General features: G+C 44.4%; 1 protein-coding gene across 2 annotated transcripts in view; it reads left to right on the forward strand.

Moving 5' to 3' along the window:
- The window catches only part of ITPK1 (inositol-tetrakisphosphate 1-kinase), a 1,534,199-nt gene that overhangs the window by 1,043,962 nt on the left and 472,091 nt on the right, over nt 1–18,146 (forward strand). The window lies entirely within an intron of this gene.

Genomic DNA, 18,146 nt, shown 5'->3' on the forward strand with positions numbered 1-18,146 from the left:
CTCTGTGTTTAGGGGTGGTTGTGTAGGTGAGGTTATATTCTGCTACTTGTGTATATATTGTATATATATATTTTTGGTGCAGGTATTTTGGGAGTTTTTGTTTTTGGCCTTATCTTTTCAGGGTCTTCTGACATCTGGGGCAAGAAAAGACTGAGGATATGACGTCGGTCATGCGCATTAGTACCCTGACGTACTGACGTCAGTCTAATGCGCCCTGACCGACGTCAGCCATATACTTTGGTATTCGGGCCGACTGGACAGCGGACTACCCAATAGTTAGGACTGCAGCAATGTGGATCCTCGAACATCTACATTTATGGTAGGTACAAAACTGTACTTTATGAAAACAAAATCGCCACTGATTCTAAAGACAACCACAAAGCATTCTATAGCTATGTCAAGAATCTCAATGGCAACACTCAGATCTGCTCTGAGTTACAGCACAATGGCACTAAATATACAGAACCAACTGATATTGCCAACATCCTGGCAGATAGGTTCAGTGCTAACTCTACCCCTCTCTCACCCCCTAAAGGGCCCATTTCTATACTGGAAGAATGCAAAGTTTCCGTAATCACTGCTGCACAGGTAAAAAACACACTCTCCAAAGCCAAGAACACAGCATCCATGGGACCTGACAACATCCCAGGCTGGGTTATACACAAACTACAGAACAAACTGGCACCCCACCTAAGTACCATGTTCAGTCATAGCCTCACCTCAGGCTTTGTGCCCACTGAATGGTGCACAGCAATGGTTATCCCACTTCACAAAGGGGGAGCCACCATGGACCCTGGGAACTTCCACCCCATTAGCCTGACGAGCCTGGTTTGCAAGGCTATGGAACGTATCATCATGGAACTTATAAACAATGACATTGGTAATCTCCAAACTCTGGACCCTACCCAGTTCGGGTTTGTAAAAGGCAGATTACGTCTAAACCTGATAGACTTCTTTGAAGTGGTCACCAAAGCCTTAGATGAGGGTATGGTGGTTTACACAGCCTATCTGGATCTCACCAAGGCTTTCAACACCATCCCCCACTCTGGAATTATTGATGAACTCACTAAACTAGGTATAAATCCCTATGTCACAAGATGGGTTGCCAACTGGCTCACTGACAGCGCCCACACTGTGAAAGTAGCAGACTCTAAATCCAACTTCAGACCAGTGACAAGTGGAGTACCACAGGATTCAGGCCTGGGTCCTCTCCTGTTTGGTATCTTCTTATCTGAAGTACAGGCTAACACAGAAGGTCTTTGGCTAACAAAGTTCACAGATGACTGCAAACTAGGAGCCATAATCAAAATTCCTAACAATGTGGACATCTTACAAAAGGGCCTCACTGAGACAGATGCCTGGTGTCAAAGCCATGGCCTCATGCTCAATGCCAAAAAGTGCATTGTCATCCCTTTTGGTAAAAACTCTGTACCCATGAACTACCACATAAGCAGTAGTCTACTTAACACCAAAAGTGTGGTAAGAGACCTTGGGACACAGGTGGACAGTAGTCCCTCCTTTGATAATCACATCGCTACAGTAGTCAGGAAATCCTTCTACGTGGCACACCTCATCACAAAAGGTTTTTCACCCAGGAAAAAAGAGGTCATTTTTTCCCCTTTACTCATCACTCATTAGACCCATTATATAGAGTACAACTCCCCTTTTGGTATATACCTCACAAGACATCTACAACAACTGGAAAGGCCGCAGAAGTACCTCACAAGGAGGATTACTGGCCTCAAACAGATGCCCTACGCAGACCGTCTCAAAAAACTCCAGCTTTACTCCGTCACATATCGCCTACTCAGAGGCGATCTCTGCCTAACATGCAAAGCTATGTCAAACCCAGAGCTGTTGGACATGCTCCACTTAAAGAAATCCCAATCCCACCGAGCTACATGCTCTAGGGACCTAAACCTTATCACCACAATAAACAGAACATGCTGGAGGGATAGATTCCCGTCCCAGAGACTTCCCATACTCTGGAACAAACTACCTATCTATATCAAACAAAGCTCCTCATTAGCACACTCCAAGAAAAATCTTGATGATTGGATGGGAGATAGGAAATTCACCCCGGGGATCACTTCTGTGGCTCTGCTTGACAGGGGCACAGGAAAATAATTTTCTTGGGTTGCGAAAGCCAGGATACTGTTTGACTACGCTTATATAGGCCCTAGGGCCAATAGTCTAGTACGTACCTATGAATTATTATTTTTACAGTAGTGTTGGCAGTAATCACCTAGCTAATTTTGGCAATATTTCTGGCTTTGTGATTTGTGTGGAACAACTTGGAATACATTAAAGTATGTTAGACAATGGGCTTACTGTACATCAGTACCCTGAATGGAGAACAAGTTCTCTAGAGGGTATTAATGTACAAGTAATGCAAGCGTAAAAATGAGTCCGCCGCTTCACAGCAGCATATCAAGCTGCTGTAGAGCTCGGACTGAGAAAACAGAATGGCCACCACTATTTTACGTTCACTATGCAGTGCTTCTCCTGTTTAGCAAGTGTAAAATATAAAAAAAAAAGACAACAAAAAGATATGTGTTTGTGTGAGTGTATGCGTGCATGTCAGTGAAAGTGAGAGCAAGCGACCTGTTATTTTACACTCGCTAAGCAGCAAGTTTGCTATATAGGGAGTGTAAAAGAAAAAATTTAAAATAAAGCATATGTGTGAGTGTATGCATGTATGTAAGAGAGAGAGAGACAAAAATCGATTGAGCAAAACAGAAGTGTTTGTTTCTCTCTGCATTTGTGTGTGAATGCATGCATGAAAGCAGAGAGACTGTGTGTGTGTGTGTGTGTGTGTGTGTGTGTGTGTGTGTGTGTGTGTGTGTGTGTGTGTGTTTGAGAAAGCGAGAGTGATGTGTGAGTGAATGCTTGTATACAAGCAGAAGAGACTGCATGTGAGAGAGATCCAGAGAGACTGAATGTGTGTATGAAAGCAGCTGGAGACTGTGAGAGACTGAGAAAGAGGGTGAGACCAGTCATGTGTGAATGAATGTGTGTATGAAAGGAGAGGAGACTGTGTGAGTATATGTATGTGTGTGAAAGTAGAAGAGACTGTGTATGGGAGAGAGAATGGGGCTGTATGTAAAATTGTTGTATTTAACTTGCTTTTTATTTTTTAAGCACTATATTATATCTGAAATAGTTTACTTCATTTGATCTTCAACCTGTGGGAATACGGCTCTGAGCTGGCAAGATTACTAGCATCAGCTCCGAGCTCCAGACTCCTCGCCTTACCCATAATACACCTCCCCTACCTTCCATCCCCAGATCTCGTTTGCCATGATTTGTGAAAGCATCGTGTCTCTGGAGCTCCAGTTAGCAGGGTTTTTTTGTGTATTGTAAGGTTAATAATTTGTTTAGTTAGTCTATTTGTCTTAGTGTAGGTACCCTTTCTCCTCTCCCATCGGCTTGGCGTCATGTGTAGGTTGGTAGTAGTTGTAGTTAGTGTAGTTTGTCTATATGCCCCTCCCCCCTTTCTAGTCAGTTTAGCGTGTGGTGAGTGGGTGTGTGCTAAAGTTTTAAGAAGAAAGTTTTTCTTCTGTTAAGATATGGCTGAAAAGCTTATTTTTAAGCGGTGCACATAGTGTGGCCATAAGCTCTCCCCAACGGATGGCCACACTCTGTGTGTACTGTGTTTATGTGTGGCCCACCTTAATGTTAACTGTGCCATCTGTGTGGGGTTTGACCCTTGGGCTTTGAAAGATAGAAAGGCCAAGTTGGCCCTTAAGGGGCTTCTTCCTGCCTCTTATCCTCCCTCTTCATCCTCGGCTTCAGTTATGGTGGCTGCCGTGGCTGCATCTCCCGCTTCTGTATCTCTGGCCTCCCCTCCCTCCCAGGCTGGGACTCAAACTCCCATTTCTAAGCCAGTGGTAGCGGAGCAGAGGAGGGGTAGAGAGTGGGAGAGAGAGTCGAGGACGAAAGAGAAGAGGAAGAGGTCTACGGACCTTACGTCCCCCAGCAAATCCACTCGGATCCATGACTCCCCTTGGCTCCGATCTCTGAGGTTCTCCCTGGAGCTGGAGGAGGCACGCCCAGTCTCCTGGGCCTCCGCTCCCCCGACTGGTCAGGTCAGAGTCTGTGGCCTCGTCGCGGACCACCCGGTCTCTCTCGGACATGGATGATGAGGAGCTTTATCCGTATGCAGATCCAGATGGGGGTCTTGCCAGCCCCCCCCCCCTCTGGAGGGGACAGCTCGCTTCCCTTTTTTCAGCCTATTACTCCTTCCCCAATCCGACCTTCGGCTTCGGAGTTCTCGGATCCGAGGTTGGCCTTGGTCGGGGTGTCAGCACCGGTGGTCCTCGACGGCAGCAGCTGCCTGGAGCATCTCAGATCTGACCAGTCTGGATCCGAGCTGCTCTCGGAGCCGGAGTCTGGGAGTCGGATCCGAGGGAGTGGAACCTTTACCATCGGCTCTGACGTTGTCAGTCCAGGTTTCTTCTCTCGGAGCTCCGGCCACTTTGGGCCCGGCTTCAATTCTCGCATCAGACCCGGGTAGACCTGCCTCCTTATTAGCATCCGAGGAGGTCCGCTCTCCTTCGACGTTCGATGTGGTAAAATGGGTCCTCTCCATCCGATCGAGGCCCCCAACTGCCCCCTCGTTCTCCACCCAGACCCCCTCGGCTCTGTTTACAGTCCCAGTCGTCTTACCAGAGGGACAGCCCGTACCCAAAAGTTTCCAGACGGTTCCCCCAGAGGAACAGATGGCTTGCGAGCACTCCCCGGAGAGCCCCACGGAAGAAGTGCAGTACAAGCATACGTGTAAGAGGAGTCACTTGAAATCCCCTGAGTCCCTCACTGAGGACACGTACTTAGATGAGGGGAGGGCTCCCCAAGGTCACCTCCCGATGATGTCTCCTTTGGAAACATCATGGAGATCCTGCACCAGCAGGGAGGTTGGTCTGCCTCCAAGCTCTCCTCTGATGTGTCTGTGTTTCAGGAGGCCTTCGGCTCGGTCCCGTCTATGTCATGGGTGCCCCCCCCCCATGCGGATCCTTTAGTGGATTTGATTACCTCGCTGGCATGGAAGGAACCAGATACCATAGAGCCAATCCCCAAGCACCCTGATAAGGTTTTGAGTCCCCCTAGAGACTGGTCTTTCTGGAACAAAGGTGCTCCAGTGGACGCCATGGTGGTAGCAGCAGCCATGAAGAGGGAACTATCTCAGGAAAGTTCCCCGGTCCACCCTCCTGACCGAGAGACTCTGATGATGGACCGGCTAGGGAAGTGGGTGTATGCTTTAGCTACCTTTTCAATACGGGTGCTGAACTACTTGGCCCATGTCAAGAAACTCCAAGGTGACCTGGTGAAGGAGCTGGAGAAGTCTCCACCCAAGTCCATGTCGCTGGAGGACAAGGCTTTATTCTTTGCAAAAATAGCCACTTTGAGGGCAGTATCGAATACGTCCATGCGACTCCTCTCCCATGCAACAGAAGGAGCGGCTAGGGTGTCTGGGACCGGCGTGTCCATGAGGCGTAACGCCTGGCTCAGGTTGTGCCAGTTTACCAAACCCTTTAAGGCATCCTTTGCCAACGCCCCTTATGACGGCTTGACTCTGTTCGGTAAGACCATCAAGGAGATGCTAGTCCAGAGTGAGAAGGATGGCAAGACACGGTCAGCCATCGGGATCTGCTTCTCTAACCCTCAAAGATCCTTTTCCCTGAACCAGAAAGGGCAAAAGATGATGTGGTTCTGGAAGTCTCAGTATTCCCGTGATACTCAGGGGTCTTCTTCCCCCAGAGGCAGAGGGGGACAGAATGGACGCCGGCCTAGAGGCCGAGGGGGTCCACGAAACTTCGGATCTTGGGAACCTTTCTCAGACAGACCCGGGCAGCAACCCTGAGGGGTTGCCCGACTGCTCTACTCTGGAGGCTGTCGGGGGACAATTGCCCTTGCACCCAGCAGCATGGGAATCCATAAAAACAGACTGCTGGGTGCTGCAAATCATATCCAGAGGATATTCTATCCCCTTTGTGTGTTTTCCAACACCTTCCCAAACGGCTCCCAGATGTTCCACCCACGCAAAGGGAGGCAGCAGCACAGGAAATTTCCAAGCAGCTGGGAAAATGAGCCATCGAAAACGTCCCCCCATATCAGTCCAGATCGGGCTTCTAATCTAGGTTCTTTTTGGTGCCAAAGAAAATGGGGGACTTAAGGCCCATTTTGGATCTCTCTACACTGAGCCTGTCAGTGGCCTAAGAAAAGTTCTGAATGGTCACACTACAGTTCATCATGCCGTACCTCCAAGAGAGCGACTGGATGTGCTCGTTAGATCTCCAGGATGCTTACTATCACATAAAAATGCACAGAAGCTCCAGGAGGTTCCTCTGCTTCTGGCTAGGGGCCAACCATCATCAATTTCGAGCCCTACCTTTTGGTCTCACCACAGCCCCCAGGGTGCTTACCAAAGTGAAGTCGGTGGTAGCGGCTCACCTGAGACTTCAGGGGATTTAGGTCCATCCGTACCTGGGCTCCCACCAGGCATCTGCTTTCCCAAACCAGGGACTACTTTTTGACGCTCACCCTGCATTTGGCTATCACAATCAACACATCCAAATCTCTACGAGAACCTGTACAAGTCATAGACTACATTGGTGCCAGGATAGACGCACTCCAGTGCAAAGTGTTCCTGACTTCGGAGAGAGTTCAAAACCTCAGGATGCATGTATCTCAAATTTACCATTCTCATCTTCTGACAGTGGAATCTGTGTTGAGGGCCCTAGGTTCCATAGCGGTGACCATAACTCTCCTTCCATGTGCCCGGGTACGCATACGGATTCTTCAGTGAACCCTGGTGGTTCAGTGGTCCCTGTTTGATTTACCACTATCCTATCCACCTAAGCCCAGTGTGTCGGTCATCCCTCATTTGGTGGATGAGCTCTCCGGACATTATGGAGGGACGACCCTTTGTTCCAGCCCCGGCCCTGACCATGGATGTTTCCCAACTCGGGTGGGGGGGGCATTGTTCAGGCAGGACAGTCCAAGGCCTGTGGGGAAACTTTTTCTTGCTTTTTACCGATGTCAGAAAAAGTTAATAATTGTATTACTTGTGGGAAGCAAATACCTCATAAGGATTTCCATTTATACTGTATTCCTTGCCTAGGCCCTGATCACAACGTGCCTGGCTGTCGGTTTTGTGCTAGATTTAACCAACGCACTATTAAGCGTCGGTATATTTTTGCATCAAAGTATTTTGGAAACAGATTTAACTACCTAGAAATGTCATCGGATAGCAGTCCGACTACCGGAGTACATAAAAAAATGCACAGAAAAGGACAAAGAAAGGCAGTTGAGATCCAAAACCGACGACGAAACTTCTCCTAAGCCAGTCGCCGGTACTCAGTGAGGCGCTTTCGCAGCCCCTGATACTTGCTAACTTCTTGTCGCAGGCCTCTACCGACACCCATGTGGAGTCCAGCATGCCGCAAGATACTCAGGGTTTTGGAGTGATGGATGTATCTCCCTCAGATGGGTCCAGAGCCGCTGAGCAGGCACTGGCTTCTGAGGGTGTATTCAGACGTCAACATTTGTATATCAAACTGACGACAGCTGCAAAACCAAAGACAAAAGCAACTTCTAAAACTAAAAAAATGACGCATGAGCCACCTGCACAGGCCTCTATGCCTAAAAAACAGATGATCAAAATGGCTGAAGACCTTATTACCTTAATCAGGGGTACCCATCTCCCCTCCAGATAAGAGGCCAAGGCAAGACACTGATTATGAATCTTCAGATCAGGTTTCTATTTCTTCTGATTCCTCTTCTGATCAGGATTTATCTATACCTCCCTATGAGGATTCTGATGCTGAGGAGTCTATTCCATCTGCATCTCCTCCTGAAGATTATTCATTTGGAGAAACCTTGCATACTTTGAGGGAGCATTTTCACTGGGAGAGTCAAGATGTCTCAGAATCAAAAAAGAGGCTCAGGGATTTCCTCCTTCTCCCTCAGCACAAGCCTTTAGCCATTCCCCCTGTTTTAGACATTGTGGATGATGTGTTTTCAGAGTCAAGCTTGACCCCTGACTCCTTACCTCCGGCTACCAGTAAGCCAGACAGATATTACAGGGTCCCTGACTCACATAAATTTTTATTTAGAAACCCTGCTGCTGATCCTGAAACTATTTCACAGGGCCCAAAGGGAGTTAAGGCCTCAACAGCAAAAAATCCTACCCCCTCTGACAGAGATTCAAGGGCACTGGACAGATGGGGAAAAAAGGTGTATACATCTGCAACCTTGGCAATCAGGGCCTTAAACTGTCAATTCCATATGCTTAAGTACCAGCTACATGTTATGGGATTGCTGAAACAGAAAATTATGTTGATTTTAGAATGTGTAGAAAATAAAGAATTGCAGGAATTATTGCATGCAGCTGAACAAGTTGGAAAGCATACTTTGCAATGTGGTTTTGATTCTTTAGAGGCCTCCTGGAGGGCCGCAGTTACTGGATCTGTGATTAGGAGGCATGCCTGGTTAAAGGAACAAAATTTGCCTGATCATGTTAAAGCAAAATTGTTAGATGTACCTTTACAGCATGATTCTCTGTTTGGTATTAAGGCAGAAGAGGTTTTAATAAAAATGGAAGACAAAGCTAAGTCTATGCAAACTGTTAAAGACTTCTTACAAGTGCAGCCACCAAGATTCAGTAGACACTGGCCTACAAAAAATTGGTCCTTTCCTGTGTCAGACAGAGCTCAAAGGGACAAATCCAGATGCCCTAAGGGTTCCAGATACCAGGCGCAAGACTCATATAGGTCAAAGCAATGGGGCGCATCCACCTCCAAATCTGGAGGAGATAAAGCACAAACCTACAGAAAGCAATCCCAATGACTTTCCTCTGCCTACACAAAGCACTTATCTTTTGGCAGCACCCATAGGGGGAAATTAGCACTTTATCCTCTAAATTGGCAGTTAATAACCCAGGACAAGTGGGTACTAAACATCGTATCACAGGGATACGGATTCCATTTCCACACTCTGCCAATGGCAAATGGTTGGCCAGATCTGCCAAAAAATGAATGGGCAGAGGCACAGAAACAGGTTACGTCACTCATGGATATAAGGGCCATTCAGACAGTACCAGAACAGGAAAAATGACAAGGTTTTTACACAAGACTGTTCTTGGTACCCAGAAAGGACAAGGCTTGGCAGCCAATACTGGATTTATCTATTTTGAACACATACCTGGACATTCCAAAATTCAAAATGCTGACTTTACAGCAGCTTCTGCCCATGCTGGGCAAGAATGCTTGGCTGGTGACCTTAGACCTAAAAGAGGCATACCTGCATGTCCCAGTAAGGCAGTTGTGCAGAAGATACCTCAGATTCAAGGCTGGCTTAATGCATTACCAATTCTCTGCACTGCCCTTTGGCTTATCTACTGCACCCAGGGTCTTTACAAAGTGCCTGGCACCAGTAATTGCATTTTACAGACAAAGAAGCATACAGATATATCCTTACTTGGACGACTGTCTCATTCAAGCAGAGAACAAGGACACTCTTCTTCAACACCTGGCGTTTGTGAAAAGGCTTCTAACATGCCTAGGGTACACAATAAATGAAAGTAAATCCCAACTGGTACCCTCTCAAAAGATAACATTCCTGGGTGCAAGCTTGAATACAACTGCCCAGATGGCTTACCTCATGCCAGACAAACAAAGACAACTGACTACTTACTTCAAACTGATGGCAACAAAAACACAGTCTTCTGCAAGACAAATTCTGCAGGCTCTGGGCTTCATGGCATCATGCATCCTACTGATTCCATATGCAAGACTGCATATGAGGAAACCTCAGTGGTACCTAAAAAGCTTATGGAGTCAACATTCACACAGTCTGGAAACAATGATTCCTCTCATTCCCTGCCTGCAACAGGAGTTTCTGTGGTGGGCAAAGGCCTGTCACCAAAACATAGGATGGTCCTTCACTCTACCCCCTGCCAGCCAAACCTTAACAGCAGACGCATCAGATTATGCCTGGGGAGCCCACATGCCAGGAAGATGCATTCAGGGCATATGGGCACCAAAACAAATGCATCTACATATCAACCAGAAAGAGATGCTAGCTGTTCAAAATGCCCTAACAGCCTTCAAGGACTTACTTCATCCAGGACAACTATTGAGAAAGACGGACAACACCACAGTCATGTGGTATATAAACAAGCAAGGGGGCACACACTCGTACCCCGTTTGCAGATTAGCCATGGCACTGTGGGACACAGCTTTGACCTACCAAATGCATCTTCAAGCTCAATTCCTGCCAGGAAAACAAAATACTCTGGCAGACGATTTAAGCAGAAACCTTATGGATCCTCACGAGTGGAAACTAAATCCACAAGTCTTCAGCATGATAACAGGGAAATGGGGGAGCCCAGGCATAGATCTATTTGCCTCTCCTCAAAATCATCAATTGAAAAGATTCTGCACAAGGACTTATCACAGACAAGCATGGAAAGTGGATGCCCTATCCTTCAGTTGGAAAAACCCATCAGTTTATGCCTTTCCTCCTCTGCCTCTTCTACCCAAGGCCCTCCTAAAAGTCAAACAAGAAAAGCCAAAGATATTAATTGCCCCGGACTGGCCCCGCCAATACTGGTACCCAATCCTAAGGAACTTGTCTCAATACCCTGCTTGGACCTTGCCTCAAAGACCACAACTACTGTCCCAGCAAAACAATCAGATCCTGCACAATCAACTACAGACTCTGAACCTGGCAGCATGGCTAATCATGTAATCATACAAACGACACCTCTCAGTAAAGCTGTGATGGATGTCATTTTGGAAGCCAGAAGGCCTAGTACTAGAAAATCTTATGTTGATAAATGGAAGAGATTCTGTGCTTGGAATCAAGCACAAGGAACTGATACAGCTGAACCACATATTCCTCAGATATTACGATGCTTGACAAAGGCCTATCTTTCTCATCAGTCAAAATCCATGCCTCTGCCATTTTGGCTCATTACAATACACAGCCACCAATCTTTTCCCATCCTTTAATAAAGCAGTATCTTAGAGGAGCCAAAAATTTAAGGCCTCCTAGAAGTTCACCATTACCTGCATGGGACCTCAATTATGTGTTGGAAAAGCTCACCCTGCATCCATTTGAACCAGCTGCTACAGCTGATATAAAGTTCTTATCATGGAAGACAGCTCTGCTACTAGCAATTACTTCAGCAAGAAGAGTTTCAGAGCTACAGGCCCTCATGGCTGTAGAGCCTTTTGTCATATTTTACCCAGACAGGGTGTCTCTGAGGACAAATCCTACTTTTATGCCTAAGGTGGTTTCCAGTGTGGCTCTTAACCAAACATTTCATCTAACAACTTTTTATCCAAATCCGCAGAACAAAGGGGAGAGAATTCTGCATTCCTTGGATGTACACAGACAGCTAAGATTCTACTTGAGCAGGACTAAAGCTCTAAGAAAAACTGAGCAATTACTAGTGTCATATGCTGCAGGATCAGAAGGAAAGGCTATTTCAAAGCAGACAATTTCAAAGTGGATAAGCCACTGTATCCGTTTCTGCTACTTACACCGTGGTAAACCTGTGCCCAAGGGCATTAGGTCTCATTCCACTAGAGCTGCAGCTACTTCAGCAGCCTTTCTCAGAGGAGTACCAACCAAAGACATTCTAGAGGCTGCTACTTGGAGTTCTGTTCACACCTTTACAAAGCATTACCATTTGCCTCTTTACTCTAAGTCCAAGGGCAGGCTTTGCCACTGCAGTTCTGCAGGGCCTTATAGCCGCACCTAATGCTGTTTAGCTCCAGCCTCCCAACCATAGCTTTGGGATTCTACCCAAATATAATGACTGCAACAGTGAAACACGAAGTACATAGTACAGTTGTGTACGCTTACCATAAATGTAGATGTTCGAGTGTATTCACTGTTGCAGTCCAGGTTACCCTCTCGCCATCCACCTGTCATTCTAAAGTTTATCTTTCCTTCTCTATCTTCTACAACCTATGAGGTGTATTTGCTTGTAGATAAAGGTAAAGTTTATATTGATGCATTATATATATATATATATATATATATATATATATATATATATATATATATATATAAAATATTGCTACCTTTTTGGGGGCACCTGACATCGGGGGCAGGAAAAACTAAAGAAAATGGCGTTGGCTGCATGTTTTATACCCCTGACGACCTGACGTCATGGAAGAGAAGACAGCAACCAACGCAAGACCCAAGACTTTGGAATTCAGGCCAACTGACGGTAACCTGCCAGCAGATTACCCAAATATAATGACTGCAACAGTGAATACACTCGAGCATCTACATTTATGGTAAGTGTACACAACTGTACTTTTCATTCTATAGACCCTTTTTGGGCAAACCTATTTCCAAGGTCACTGTAGCTAGATGGATTTCTTCTTGCATCCTGCAGGTCTATAAGGACAAAGGCATGTCTCCTCCAGGTCAGGTTAAAGCTTATTCCACTAGGTCCATGGCTACATCTGCAGCTTTCTGGTCTAGGGTGTCTTTGTATGACATTTGCCCTGCAGCAACTTGGTCCTCATCTCATACTGTTATCTCCCATTACAAGTTGGATTTGACATCTAGAAGGAGAGCATCCCTTGACTCTGCAGTGCTCCGGAATATCCTTCCATGAGAGCCACCCAGGGGTTTAGTAGCTGGGGATTCTGTCCCACAGGTTGAAGATCAAATGAAGTAAACTACTTCAGATAAAGAAGTTATATACTCACCATAACGTTCCATCTGCGTAGTTGTACTTCATTTGTCTTCAACCGTCCCTCCCTCCTTCCCCTGGCCCTTTGGTGCATGGTCAGCCTACGGGCTGTAGTATAGGTCACAAGTATGTTGTCATGTCGGGTTATAAGTGTAAGTTCAGCAAACTCGATGTGGGGATGGAAGGCAGGGGAGGTGTATTATAGGTAAGGGGAGGAGTCTGGAGCTCGGAGCTGATGCTAGTAATTGTGTCGGCTCGGATCTGATACGGATCCATATTCCACAGTTTGAAGACAAATGAAATACAGCTACTCAGATGGAATGTTATGGTGAGTACATAACGTCTTTTTTTTACATATCCAACGCTCAAAAGAAGGGTCACAGCATGAATAAATGGTCTGTTGAATAAAAACAATATAGAAATAGTCCACAGCAGCATTAAACAGACCAAACAATGGTCAAGGAAACCAAACCAAGACAAATAAAAATCCAGTTTATTAAAAAGTGTGTTTAATATTATGAAAGTGCTAACTTTTTTATAAACTGGATTTTTATTTGCTTGGTTTGGTTTCCTTGACCGTTGTTTGGTCTGTTGGATGCTGCTGTGGAGTATTTTTTATATATGTTTGATGTAAAATGCTTCCTCCAACACCATTAACATATACTACAGCAAGTTTGAAAACAGTAGGCGGGGAACTATTTTACATTAAAAATATGTAAAAAATAATATAGTACTTAAATAAATAAGCAAGTAAAATACAACAGTTTTCCAGAGAGCCCATTGTCTAATTGCAATAATGCCCTCCATGGTGTGTGTTAATGTGTAATTAACTCCCTTCCAGGGGTGTAGAGGCCCACATAACACCCCTGGGTGAGCATTAATTACACATTAACACACACCCTGTCAGGCATTATTGCTTGCCTAACTTGCTGATGTGGAGGTGAAATAATATTAATAAGCCATTAGACATCATGGCTATAACAGCTGGGCAGGGGCTGGTGGTGGGCTCTGCTTGGATGAAAGTAATTAACCCTCTTGTCATTTGCTCAGTCACTGCCTAGCTTTGCAGGACTCGTGTGCATTTTAGAGAAGTAAGACTACTGAACTGGACACCTGCTATGCATAAACAGAGTAGGTATCATTGCTGGAGCTATTTGTGGATGTAAATGACCAGCAGCCTGCTGCTGTTTACCTGTTATTCTGGATTTTCAGGACTAATGTGATTTATGTGAAGCAGTGTGGCAGCTGTTATTTAGAACAGTGATAAAATGCAGTCATTGTATTTTGGCCTGGTGACTTTGTGGCCATTATATCTTTAACGTTCCTTACAAAGTTCAGACAGGTGCACAATGGATCACCATAGCATTGTACTGTCTAGAAGCAACAGGCTAGAAACATTATTGTCGTATTTTTTTATTTTCTTCACAAACGTCTGATGCATGTACATGTAGCGATATTTTGTGGGAGAGTAAAGAAGTATGGTGATTATATCGATGTGACTGCAAATGTTTATGTTCCATTTTCGTTTTTTTTTCACTTTTTTCCCATTCTGACAGCAGAAAGGCACACAGAACATGGTTGTCTTTTCAGGGTGGGGATAAGGAGGTATGTTGTTTATACATGGTGTACAGCAACTTGAAATGTGTGTTTGAGGACATTTGTGCCTTAATTTTCATTCCAGTTTAACACCAGAGGGAACTACAAAGAAAGTGACTACATATTTTGAGGGGCAGTAACAGGACAGGTACTATTCCCAGATATCACATATGTTTTCTCACAAGCATCTGTCTTCTCATTTTATTGTGAACTGGTGTTTTGTCAGCTTTGAGGATCAAAAGTTGAATGCAGCTTATTTCTTCCTTAAAATAAAAAAGTAAGACTGAATTTATTTTCCAAATGTATTATTTTTGTCAGGCAGTCATTGTATCCAAAGGTTGGAAATAAGATGTAAAATGCAGTCCAAGGCATCTATAACCTCATGGGGTCTGGGTGTGCTAATTAGGGAGTGCTGAAAGACTTCAGGGAAGAAAACAGTGTTGAAGAACAAGACCCAACTTCATTCCTCCTTTGATCATGGTTTTCATTTAAGCCATCATTCGATGAAAAAGATTGAAAACATCTAAAATGCATCTCAGCATTTTTACACCCAAGTGGCTCCTACGGGGCTAGCAGTTGCCAGACCCCCAGCTTACAGTATATATTTCCACTGCAGTTATTACAGTGTAGCCTTGGTCAGTAGGGATGCAGGAAGAATCAAACTTGAAGAATAAGGCAAAGTTTCATTTTATTATTTTTAATTTTTGATCATGAAAAAATGATTGTTAAAAAGACTCTAAAATGTACCTCAGAGCATCTGGAATCGTATGGCTTCTGTGGGTTACTTGGCTTAATGCAGTTGTCTCTTTCACAATCTTGCCTACATAGAACATGTTGAATTAATAAATAAGTCCAAGGAAAAGCTGAAGAGTATGAGAACGGTAATCTGGTTAGTGTGAGTAGGCCAGGTTGGGGTGGGCTGCAAGAATAGGGAAGTTGCCATGGAGCCTTTTCACCTAGGGTGCCAGTTTATCAAAGGCCATCCCTGCCTGTATCACAGGAGGTAGCTGATAGCCTACATCTTCTATGCTGATTTCTACTTGTAAGTACAATCTTCTTTGTGTCATCTGTTATTGTTGCCTCCTGCAAAGGTATGTTAAATCTTGTATGATGGGCTTATGACACTAAACAGTCATATGACCTAAACATGTAATAATGTCATTAAGTTTCCAATATACTGACAGAAGAAGCACCACATTTCACAAATGTAACCCCCCCCCCCAAAAAAAAGAAAAAAGAATCACTAGGCCTATGTGATGTTTTGCATTTATCAAAACTCTGATTCACACCACGTCCTGCAATACTTAAACTTTTATTTTTAGACAGTTTTGGACAAGTAGCTGCAGCTGTGTGCCAACTATTATGAGCAAGGATATAACCATTGCAAGAATGCTGCTGCTGTGAACAGACTATTATGTAAATCTGAATACAGAACTAAATCAAATTAATCAATTCCATTCAACTGTATAAACGGCAGCCCATAATCAAGTGCACTAATCAAAGTATATCACATTTATATGTTTACACAACCATGTTATAGACTGTATATCTGCTCAGCTCGATGCCAGATTGCAGCCTAGAACACTGAAGTATGACTAGTGGGGGAAGGTGCTTGAAGAGCTATGGAGGGAAAGGTGTGTGACAAGCAGTTCACAGCTGTACTACTATTGGGGAAGGATTAGTGATTTCTTGGTCACCAGTTGCAGAGTAAGCTTGCATGACAAAAAGGACTGTTGCTAGGATGGAAATTTTGATGGTCCCAGGTTGGTGATGGTAGACATCAGTGCGTGTATATGTGTGCAAACAAGAGTGTAGCAACTCGCTCTTAAGCCAGATGTGTGATGGGAATGAGAGCAATCTGTACATGGTCATCATCCAGACAGACATGAATGGAGCTTTGCTTCCTCCTATTCCCACACCTAGCATATTTCATTCCTGGTCTGCTGCTTCATTAAATGCCCTTGTCCTAGTGGTGTTGAAGTCTAGATTCAGCTTTTGAGATCAGAACCATCAATGTTTGAGGACAAACTGGCTGTGATACTACCTAGCAGCACCTTGACTGACAGAAACTATCCTTTAGGTGTCAGTAAACTGGTGAAGGCAGACATTTTATTGTTAGGCTCAAATCCCACTCCCTGAATGAAAGGAGATACTGCCAGCCCAGTTATCTGGAATTTTGTAAATAATTATATGTCATTTGTGAATATTAACATGATTCATATACTTGTGTTACAAATGGATTAGAACTGTATGTCATATAAGATGGTTTGTACAGACGTGTGCTGAACAGATATTTTGTAAAGTACTGAGCTTAAAGATGTACCCACAGTGTACCCTACTGGAAAAGAGCAGAAATGTATGTACACTATTGTAACTGTTTAAATGTATGTATTTTAACAGGGGAAACTGAAACACAAGAGGTTAACTTCAGAAAAATAGCTTAAATTAAATTACTTTATGGCCACATAATAAAAGGATGGTATCTTTCAGTTTCAGTGCAGTCACAGACACAAGGTCTAGAACTAGAAGTTTTTTGTATTGTCCTGGAAGTGTTTATTGCTTTATGACTTCCAGGATCTGTCTTAGATCCAAAAAAGGCCGTTGTTTGTGTATTTTTACGGGTAGATGCTAAATGCTACCAGCTGGATCAGTGGGGGTTTTACCTGGGAGAGATTCAGATGACAAGAAATGTCATTATGCAAGCTACCCCAGCAGTAATATTTGGGATATTAATTTAAGAACTCTCTGAGAGAGACTAAGTATTCTGTATTTTTCTTTGACCTGACAACATCAGCTGGAAGACCCACTTATCACATTTGCCTTGCTTACTCTGTAAGTAAGTTAACTAGGGTATAGTAATTTTCTTAGATTCAGTCAGGAATATAGTGAAGTATAGTTTAGATGTTTTCTTTATTTATTTGAGACTGTTCTGCAATGTTGTTTTAAATATTTCTTGTGATTTTGAACTCTGATGTTACCGTTATCATATACTGAGTATTTTCTTGTTCTTTTGTATTATTTATTATTAAATATATTTACACATTTCATTGTGGCTGATATTTGTGAGACATGTTTTACGTTCTGAGAGTACTTACATATTTATTTGGTGACACTGTATAGGCCACTCCTAATAGTCTTGCTCTTGGTCAAACTACCATTTGTATTGATAGCAACATTACACAATAAGATTGGACACCCTTTGTTAAGGGCCTTAAAGTATCTGATAAAGAGTTGGCTGGCGGCAGTAATAACTACCTTATATTCTGGTCAGAAGGCAGCATAACTAGTAAACCTGTACCAGCCTTTCCAAGGTGTGTGTGTGTGTGTGTGTGTCTGTGCATGTGTGTGTGTGTGTGTGTGTGTGTGTGTGTGTGTGTGTGTGTGTGTATCAAACCTCAAAGTGTGTGTTTGTCAGCTACTTTGGCAGGGACACGAAGCATTGGCTGGACAGAGAGGGTGCTGGAGGTCTTGGCTTGGCCAGTCAGCTGAGATCGCAACTGTGTAGCTGTGCTAGTGTGGAGCCTTATTGGGGATCTAGAGAATGCAGGATAAACCATCCTCAGACTGACTGTGGTCTGTGTGTGCTCTTAAGGGAAGTTGCACTTGATGCAGAGAGCTGCATCTGAAAATATTGTGTTTGTATCCTTCATCCTCCCAATGTACGCCCCCACTGATGCTAGTGGTGGGGATTGAGGTTCTTTGATTACTGGGCCAGTGGTGGGGTGTCACACAGGGATACAAGTGGGTCTGTTATGTCATGTTTTAAGTTGTTTAAAAGGCAACCTGGGATGTTGGCTGACCCCATTAGAGCACAGAGATGACCTGAGGTTTTGAG

This window comes from Protopterus annectens, chromosome 6.part0, assembly GCF_019279795.1.
Source record: "Protopterus annectens isolate FY-2018-M chromosome 6.part0, PAN1.0, whole genome shotgun sequence".
Taxonomy (NCBI): Eukaryota; Metazoa; Chordata; order Ceratodontiformes; family Protopteridae; genus Protopterus; species Protopterus annectens.